This window comes from Euphorbia lathyris, chromosome 9 (genome assembly GCF_963576675.1).
Source record: "Euphorbia lathyris chromosome 9, ddEupLath1.1, whole genome shotgun sequence".
Classification (NCBI taxonomy): Eukaryota; Viridiplantae; Streptophyta; class Magnoliopsida; order Malpighiales; family Euphorbiaceae; genus Euphorbia; species Euphorbia lathyris.
In genome coordinates, this window is record NC_088918.1 from 16945969 (window position 1) to 16956752 (window position 10784).

At 36.8% G+C, this 10784-nt stretch overlaps 1 pseudogene; it reads left to right on the plus strand.

Annotated features, from left to right (window-relative positions):
* Positions 1–324: 324 nt before the first annotated feature.
* Positions 325–10449, plus strand: LOC136207270 (uncharacterized; annotated as a pseudogene).
* The last annotated feature ends 335 nt before the right edge of the window (positions 10450–10784 follow it).

Sequence of the window (10784 nt, forward strand, 5' to 3'; positions counted from 1 at the left end):
AAAAGAAAAGAGAACTATAGTAGAATAGATGGCCTAAGGTACCTACACTGACAGCTTTTGACACGTAAAGCATTGGAACTAATTATGAAGTCTAATCAATCTACACTACACTAGCTATATATATATATATATATTTCAAATTAAACTCTTTAAAAAAATTAAAATAAATAACAATATCTAACGTATCTATTGTAGGTAGATATTAGTGCAACCAAACAATTATACCTCCAAATATAATAAATAATAATTCCTTAGTGATATGTACAACAATAGATTCCAAACTAATTACGAATTTCAGTCCTTAATAGAACCAAACACTTTTGTATGCGTGATTTTTTTTGCTTCAGGATCCAACAACGAACCAATGAACGTTCAACAATTTTGAATTCAAAGAAGTTATTTCAGCAATTTTTGGTTGATGCTTACACAATGATAGAGGCTGAAAGATTGAACTTTATTAGATATAACCAGAAACATCTAAGAGCGGATTTATATAAGGGATTATTAGAAGCTGTATTGAGAGGTGAAACCAATCCATTTTCAAGTGGAAAAAGGATCATTCTTCCATCGTCATATGTTGGTAGTGCCAGGTACATATATTTTCTAAATTATGCTTAATAAGTCATATGGTATTTTTTAAATTGTTGAAACACATATGGTATATAAATAATTGGTACAACATAATTCTTTAAAATTATTTGATATATAAATATTTACCACTTTTTGAAGGTACATGATACAAAACTATCAAGATGCTATGGCAATATGTAGATGGATCGGATATCCAGACATCTTTATTACTTTCACATGCAATTCAAAGTGGCCTGAAATTTAAAGATGCATTGAGAAAGATAGCTTGAGACCAGAAGACATGCCTGATATAATAACAAGAGTTTTTAAGATGAAGTTGGATAAGTTTATTCGTGACTTGAAAAATGAGACAATATTTGGAAGAGTACGAGCATGTAAGACATTTTAAAAAAATTACACATTTTTTTATAATGTAGAAAACATATATTACTTTATACACTCTTACATGTTTTTTTTTCAGTAATTTACACAATTGAATTCCAGAAACATGGTCTCCCTCATACGCATATACTGTTGTTTTTGCACCCAGAAGATAAGCATCCATCTGGAAAGGACATTGAAAAGATTATTTGTGCTGAGATTCCCGATATTCTAGAGAAGCCGCAATTATATGATATAGTACAAAAGTTTATGATTCATGACCCTTGTGGTGTTGATAATGTACGGTCACCATGCATGAAAGATGGAAGGTGTACCAAACACTTCCCCAAGAAGTTTAATAAGGAGACGACTATTGATGAAAATGGATATCCAGTGTATATGAGAAGGGATAATGGGAGGACGGTTGAGAAAAATCACATTCTTCTTGATAATAGATTTGTGGTGCCATACAATAGTCAGTTGTTATTGAAGTTTAATGCTCATATCAATGTCGAATGGTGTAACCAACATAGGGCAATCAAATATTTGTTCAAGTACATAAACAAAGGCAATGATCGGATAACCACTGCGTTTTATAAAAAAAAAAGGACACGGGGATAATGAAGACACAGAGGATGAAGTTAAAATGTATTATGATTGTAGATACATTTCTCCTTGTGAGGCAGCTTGGAGAATATTTGCATTTCTAATTAATTACCGTGAACCTGCTGTGGAAAGACTTACATTTCATCTTCCAGATCAACAAAGTATCACATTTCATGATGATGATCCAATTGAGGATGTTGTTAAAAAAGGTGGGGAAGTACAAACTATGTTTTTGCAATGGATGAAAGCAAATGAGGAATACCCAGAAGCAAGACAATTGACTTATGTTGAGTTTCCAAATAAGTTTATTTGGAAAGTAGTTGAATTAAATGATCACACTACCAGCACAGTGAAAAAGATCAAAAAATGGTGTCCTAGACAACGCGGATTGAATGTAGGTAGAATATTTTACGTCCATCCTGGGGCAGGAGAATTATACTATCTAAGAATATTGTTGAATGTTGTAAAAGGGCCAACCAAATATGATGACATAAAAACTGTGAATGGTGTTTTATACCCCACTTTTAAGGAGGCGTGCTTTGCATTGGGTTTACTTGATGATGATAAAGAGTACATATATACAATGGAAGAAGCATCTTTTTAGGGAACATGTCATTTTCTTCGCTTATTGTTTGCCTCTTTGTTGTTTTCTAACTGCATCATAAGCCCTGAAATAGTTTGGAATCAGACATGGCAACATCTTTCCGATGACATTCTACATTGTCAACGAAATCTCCTTAATAATCAAGGTGATACATTTTAGGCTACATTAATTTCCAAACATATATACATAATATAATCATACACTAAGCAGTCTAGAAGTAGAATATTTACTAATATTTCATATTTCTTTTTATAGATCTATTGATGAACGATGAGCAATTGAAGAACCTTGCAATTTTTGAGATAGAGAAAATCCTGAATAGAAATGGAAGAAGCTTGAGGGATTACCCTACACTACCATTCCCAGATGTAGATCTTATCTATGAATGAAGCAACAGTCTCATTCATGATGAACTTTGTTACGATAGACGGTTATTGGCAAAAGAAAGTCAAAATCTTATGTTGTTGTTGAACAATGATCAAAGAATGGTTTTCCAAGCAATCATTGATGCAATAGCAAAGAAAGATGGTGGGGTTTTTTTTTTGTTTATGGATATGGAGGTACTGGGAAGACATTCATATGGAGAACTCTTTCATCTGTTTTAAGATCCAAATGTGATATTTGATGCGCCTCACGGCGTTCGCACCGCGAGACTCACTAAGGGATAAGTGTACCCCGTCGTTATCAAGTAATAAAATTCTAGAAAGTCCAGGTATCGTCCACAGGATTTATTTCTGCAAGTATCGAGTTACTTGGTTTCAGGTGTTATCTAGGCTTAGGGGGTTTTGAGTTGGTTTTTCTTAAATTAATCTACTCCTAGGTTGAATTATACTACTCCTAGCTAAGTTATCTGATTCTAACTAAGTTATTCTACGCCTAATTAAGTTACTCTACCCCTAATTAAGTTAAACTACTCCTAAGTGATCTTTTTATCAATGCAATTATCCGAAGGAACATGAAGGGATACGATGATAATGAAAATATATTGTTTAAGCAATTGAATTAAAACCTAAGTCACTTGTGTCCGAGGCGATTAACCCGACCTATCCTCCTAAAGCCCCTAGTTCGTGATTCCCTTGTAAGGCCGAAACTAGCTCTAAGGCTCAGCAATTTGGGCTTAATCTTCTATAGGGTCGTCAATCCTATAGGCACTGACTAGGTCAGATTCAGCTCGCAATATGTGCCAACTTGATTTTGGGATTATCGAATGAGTTAAACCAATCAGACAAAGCGTAAGACAAAGATTAAAGTATTAAAACAATTGAATGAACAAAAACCATAATATATATCAAAGATGAAAGTATTGTCACGAAGTTACAATGAGCCTAGGATTCATAACATGTATCAGAGGCTGGACAGAATGTAAAAGAAGAAAAATCCCTTTTAGGGAACCTGTCTACTAATGTAGGCGTCTTCCTAGGACTTAAGAATGGAGCTTGAGCAATCCTCGGTGAACGGAGCTTCAGAGGTGTCTTCAATGGAGGTTTGAAGGATATGGAGGAGGTGGAGAGGATTTCCCAAGATGAAAAGCTAAGAAAATTACAAAAGATAAAAGATGCCTAATTACATTAGAAAAATCCTATTTATAGGCGTGGCTCGGGCCCTTTTCTTGACTTATTTCGTGTCCTTATACAGGTAGGAAGTCGTGGGGTCCATCGTGAAGTCGTGGGGGCAAAATTGGTCTTTTTGACAAATTCCCGCAAGTCTGCTCGCCGAGCAGGACGAGCTGCTCGGCGAGCAGGCACTGCTCATCGAGCAGGGCGAGCTGCTCGGTGAGCAGGCACTGCTCGTCGCGAGCAGGCACAGCCTGCTCGGCGAATAGGCACAGTTCCTGGGCAGTGCCTGGGCAGCTCGCCGAGCAGCGCCTGGGCTGCTCACCGATGCTCAATTCGTAGAGCGACTGTCGGGGGTCCCCGAGACATGATTTTTGCCTGAAATTGATCATGTTTTAACCTGCACACGCACATAAACTCCAAACAACATTAGTCCAAAGGCTAAATTGACCCGCCAATCGCTTATTTTGAGCAAACGCTTCATTTGGTGCGACTTTTGACGGATCAATTAGCTTCAAAAGATAACAGAATTATAATATGCATGCCATTTTGGCCGTATTTGCCTTAATCGATCATGAAACGAGCCTAAACAACGAAAATTAAATAAAACATTTCCAATTTCTAACTAACTCACACAAAAGCATTTAAATGCGAGAATTACTCGCTTATTAACTAAATAACGCTAAAACCCGTTCTAAAACCGTACCCAAAGATAGGGGTTTTTGACCCCTATCAAACCTCCTCGCACTTAAAACTTTACTTGTACCCAAGTAAACTAAAAAACTAAACCCGCAATCACAAGCAAGCTAGAAAACCTCCCGGTTTGACTAGGTGCTTGACACAATTTTGAGCATCTGTAATTACATGCATTCGGAAATACAAAGTAGAGACACGATATCCAAAAGCCGCATTTCAATTATCATAGGTCATATGTTTTAAGAAAAAGGAAACATGTTCAATTAAACGAGCTTGAGGGGATCGCTAAGTAAGACACCTCACCATAGGTAGTTCACTCATTTCACATAATTTTAGTGGCTAAGGTGTTTACTCTCGGCTTATGTTCTTGCTTAGGATTACATTGATTTTGCACGTTCATCCGAGTTCCTCTACTATGCTATATGACTCCGATGATTTCAAAAACAGCCTCGAATTGGGGTTGTAATGTGGTTAGAGGGTTAAAGGTACAACAAGGGTTAATAGTTCTAGCGCTAGAAAAACAAAGTTCAAATGGCTTTAGCAAATATGAAGTGACTGAGCTTTTTATTCATCCATTATTCTCTTTTTGGGACGTTTTCTTGAGACATTTTGATTTTAAGAACTGGGGAATGAAGTTCTTCCCTTTTAGTTCGTCTCTTTTCCTTTTTTTTTCTTTTTTTTTTTTGGATAGTGATGCTCATTCACTTCTTAGCCTTTTGGCTTGCTACTATAATGCCATAAACAAAGAAAAAGCGCTAGAAGAAAACAAAGGCTCAATTTGAGCTTTATAAAAACTTAGGTTAGGTAACAAACTACGTGATAGTTTGCAAAAATAAGGGTTAAAACGAAAGAAAAATTCTACAAACTACAAAAATACAGGCTCAAAGGGGCTTCCTAGAGTGGTTGAAAAAGAGAAAATAAGGTAAAGAAAAGGGTTAATTCTAATGAGGCTGATTCATCGTTTATCATCTCAAATCATTGCATGTAGGTTCAACACAGTATTAGGTGCAAAATCTGTAATCTTTCCACAAGTCAAAGCATTCACACAAAAATGTCAAGAAAAAGAGCTTTTTGATGTTCGCTCTTGGGCTCAAATTCAACTCACAATTCTTTGGGTTTCAATTTTGTGTTTACTAGTTCTCCCCAAACTCAAGTTTAATATCACATGCCTTCAATTCTTAAGTTATCTACCTAAGTAATGATTTTAGCATTTCTTCAAAAGTAGGGTCTAAATGCAAACTTTAGCTCATGCTTTTACAGATACAAGGGTTGTGTCCTACACCTAAACTAGTTGTCATGCAATCTTAGATTCGGTTCTCAGTCCTCAAGTACAAATAACGAAGTTTATATTCGAAGGATGTTCACGGTTTTAGGTCCTAAACATGCAAAACCTAAATAAAACCCGAAAAACGCAAAACTAAACTAGACACGACGCAACAAAAATTTAAAAATTATACAATTTTTGTAAGTTTGTCTACCCCTCCTCCTCACACTAAAAATATGCAATAAGTTCCAACATTGCATCACAAACCATAAAGTACAAGTGCAAAAAGTTAGGGTGGAGAAGACAACTTACGGATTTTATCGCAATCGCCAAAAACTTGATGATTTGCGGTGCCAATTTTTTATTTATTTATTTCAGCTCCGTTCGGGAAAAAATCCCGAACCGTTGCTTATCTCGGCCGAGCAGCGGGCTGGGCGCCAGCGCCCAGCTCGCGGCGAGCTGGGCCTCCTAGGGCCAATTTTTTTTTTTTTAAATTTTATTTTAAACCTGAACACAAAAAAAAAAATAAAAAAAATAAAAAAATAAAAATAAAAGAAAACTAAACAACTAAACTAAAATATCAATGTATAATATAAATAAAATAAACCTGAGAAGTTTTATCAAAACTTGGGTTGCCTCCCAAGAAGCGCTACGTTATAGTCAGTTAGCTCGACATGGAGTTCCTTCCTAGGTGTAAGCTTCTACTCGCGTTAGGAACTCGAACTCCTTGAGAAATAACCCGTACCTACAAAACAGATTAAGAGCCTCTAATAAGTTTAATGAAAGCAGGAGGTCGAATTTAAACATATTATGAAAAAGTTTGGTTTGCTCCCTTTTGGATTCTCTTGGTAGGTCGAAGAGAATGAAAACTTCTGAGCATGAAGCAAACCTAAACTTTTCTAATTTTTGAGGAAAAGGTAGTTGAGATACACAAGTTTTGATTTGATCTTTTATCTCTATCACATGATTTTGAATTTCAGATTTTGAACCGGGGTTGCTTACCGCTTCCAGTTCCTTACTTACCTCGAGTGATGCATGTGATAGTGGACTTGGTTCTACCTTTTTGTCATTCCTCAAGGAGATGGCTTGAGCTAATTCCCTTTATGTGATTTCTATGTTTTCCTTTATGCCTGGGAGAGCATCTCGGGATTGCTCTTGCATCTCATGGTTTATTTGAGCCAATTGATTGCTCAAGTCTTTGCAAACCTCCTCGTTGATTGTAAGTCGGGCTGATATTCCTTTCAAAAGGGACAACACCTCATCTCGTGAGCTTGAGGGTTGTGGAGGAACTTGGCTTGCTTGTTCGTAAGGGAACATTCCCAATTCGTTTTCCCTGTGCTCATTAACAAACCTATTTGGAGGCCTCAACATGTTAGGGTTCCCGTAGGACAGACTTGAGTGTTGAGGTCTGCTCCAATCACTACCATAAAAGCTATAAGAATTGGGGTTAGAATTATACCTTTGGTGATTACCCATAAAACTTACACTTTCATTGGTGTTGAGGCTCAGTTTCGCCATCAAGATATCCATTTTCTCATTTAAGTCGGCCATGGAGGGATTGGGAGCCTCATTCTCCAGGGCATGATGAATGTATTGTCTTGATGGGATAGTGAACTTTTGAGCTTGCCACTCGACTTTTTCTTGCCCATTCATTGATCAGAGAATGCTGAGAAAAAGTGAAGTTCTAGCACAAAAGTTGATAAGTAACAGTATACAGATATGAACAAGTATAGAAAAGTATAAAGAAATTATATATCAATAAGTATAGACGATATAAACAAAGATATTCACAAAGGAATGCCTAAACTAACAAATCAACCTTTGGTTCGATATTGCAGAAGAAATAAATCCCCGACAACGGCGCCAAAAACTTGATGCGCCTCACGGCGTTCGCACCGCGAGACTCACTAAGGGATAAGTGTACCCCGTCGTTATCAAGTAATAAAATTCTGGAAAGTCCAGGTATCGTCCACAGGATTTATTTCTGCAAGTATCGAGTTACTTGGTTTCAGGTGTTATCTAGGCTTAGGGGGTTTTGAGTTGGTTTTTCTTAAATTAATCTACTCCTAGGTTGAAGTATACTACTCCTAGCTAAGTTATCTGATTCTAACTAAGTTATTCTACGCCTAATTAAGTTACTCTACCCCTAATTAAGTTAAACTACTCCTAAGTGATCTTTTATCAATGCAATTATCCGAAGGAACACGAAGGGATACGATGATAATGAAAATAGATTGTTTAAGCAATTGAATTAAAACCTAAGTCACTTATGTCCGAGGCGATTAACCCGACCTATCCTCCTAAAGCCCCTAGTTCGTGATTCCCTTGTAAGGTCGAAACTAGCTCTAAGGCTCAGCAATTTGGGCTTAATCTTCTATAGGGTCGTCAATCCTATAGGCACTGACTAGGTCAGATTCAGCTCGCAATATGTGCCAACTTGATTTTGGGATTATCGAATGAGTTAAACCAATCAAACAAAGCGTAAGAGAAAGATTAAAGCATTAAAACAATTGAATGAACAAAAACCATAATATATATCAAAGATGAAAGTATTGTCACGAAGTTACAATGAGCCTAGGATTCATAACATGTATCAGAGGCTGGACAGAATGTAAAAGAAGAAAAATCACTTTCAGGGAACCTGTCTACCAATGCAGGCGTCTTCCTAGGACTTAAGGATGGAGCTTGAGCAATCCTTGGTGAACGGAGCTTCGGAGGTGTCTTCAATGGGGGTTTGAAGGATATGGAGGAGGTGGAGAGGATTTCTCAAGATGAAAAGCTAAGAAAATTACAAAAGATAAAAGATGCCTAATTACATTAGAAAAATCCTATTTATAGGCGTGGCTCGGGCCCTTTTCTTGACCTATTTCGTGTCCTTATGCAGGTAGGAAGTCGTGGGGTCCATCGTGAAGTCGTGGGGGTGGAATTGGTCTTTTTGACCAATTCCCGCAGGTCTGCTCGGCGAGCAGGGCGAGCTGCTCGGTGAGCAGGCACTGCCTGCTCGGCGAGCAGGCGCAGTGCCTGGGGGGTGCCTGGGCAGTGCCTGGGCAGCTCAACGAGCAGCGCATGGGCTGCTCGCCGAGCGACTGTCGGGGGTCCCCGAGACACGATTTTTGCCTGAAATTGATCATGTTTTAACCTACACACGCACATAAACTCCAAACAACATTAGTCCAAAGGCTAAATTGACCCACCAATCGCTTATTTTGAGCAAACGCTTCATTTGGTGCGACTTTTGACGGATCAATTAGCTTCAAAAGATAACAGAATTATAATATGCATGCCATTTTGGCCGTATTTGCCTTAATCGATCATAAAACGAGCCTAAACAACGAAAAGTAAATAAAACATTTTCAATTTCTAACTAACTCACACAAAAGCATTTAAATGCGAGAATTGCTCGCTTATTAACTAAATAACGCTAAAACCCGTCCTAAAACCGTACCCAAAGATAGGGGTTTTTGACCCCTATCAATATTGTACTCACAGTAGCGTCAAGCGGAATAGCTTCACTTCTTATGCCTGGTGGCAGGACTGCACATTCAAGGTTTGGTAACCATTGTTATAAATGAAGATTCAACTTGCAACATTAAGCAAGGAAGTCCTTTGGCTGAGCTAATTATTAGAGCACGACTTATTATATGGGATGAGCACCAATGGTACATAAACATTGTTTTGAAGCTTTTGATAGAACTTTACGAGATATCCTACAATTTCATAACAGTAATAGCATAAGTTTGCCATTTGGTGGAAAGGTGGTTGTTTTTTGTGGAGACTTCAGACAAATATTGCATGTCATTCCAAAAGGAAGTAAACAAAATATAGTATCAGCTACTATAAATGCTTCTTATTTGTGGAAATACTGTAAAATGCTTAAGCTAGCGAAAAACATGCGACTTCAATCTGGGGATACACTTAAGGATACAGAAGAGTTAAGATGGTTTTCTGAATGGATTTTAAGCATTGGGAATGGAACCGTTGGTGAGCCAAATGATGGTGAAGTTATATTTTGCATACCTGAAGATTTGCTCATTAAAGATACAGGGGATCCAATTGGAGCAATTGTCCAAAGCACATATCCAAGTCTGTTGGAGAATAGCGCCAATCCAAAGTACTTATAAGAGCATGCAATTCTTGCACCAACATTGGATATTGTAAATAGAGTCAATGAATACATGTTGTCTGCTTGGCCCGGTGATGAAGTATGCTATTTAAGTTCAGATACTATTTGTCGAGTTGAAAATGCTTCATCAAGTCGGGATGATGTCTACACTCCAGAATTTCTAAATAGTATAAAATCATCGGATTTGCCGAATCACAAGTTAAAATTGAAAATTGGAATACCTGTCATGCTACTTCGCAATATAGATCAAACTTCAGGCTCATGTAATGGCACCCGTTTAGTGGTAACTCAATTATGAAAACATGTCATTGAAGCAAGGAAAATTACGGGTTGTAATATTGGACAAAAGGTTTTCATTGCTCGACTTGCTTTGACTCCCTCAGATATAATGTTACCATTCAGATTTCAAAGAAGACAGTATCCATTGGTTGTCTGCTTTGCCATGACAATAAATAAAAGCCAAGGTCAGTCGCTTGCACATATTGGATTATATCTTTCTCGACCAATTTTTAGCCATGGTCAAATGTATGTAGCAGTTTCTAGAGTTACAAGTAAAGGAGGATTGAAAATCCTTATTTGTGATGAAAAAAATAAAACAAAAAATTGTACTCAGAATGTAGTTTTCAAGGAAGTTTTTAATAATATCAATTGAATCATTTATTGTATACTTTTAAATAAATTTATTTAATTTTTTTAATTTATAACGTAGTATTGAAAATCTATAATAGATGTCTATAATAAAATTATAATAAAAAATATAATTTAATTAAAATGAAAAAATATTTCGTGCATTGCACGGGTCTAAATCTAGTATTATACAACAACTTCAACCAAATATCTCAGCATCCCTGTAAAAAGGGGATAATTATTATTTTAATATTTTTAAATATTTATAATAATAAAAAAATAAAAACAATTCCTATTTTGAAAAAAAAACTGAAAGCACCGTGTCGCACCCGTGCCCGCGGACTGCGAACTCTTATATTT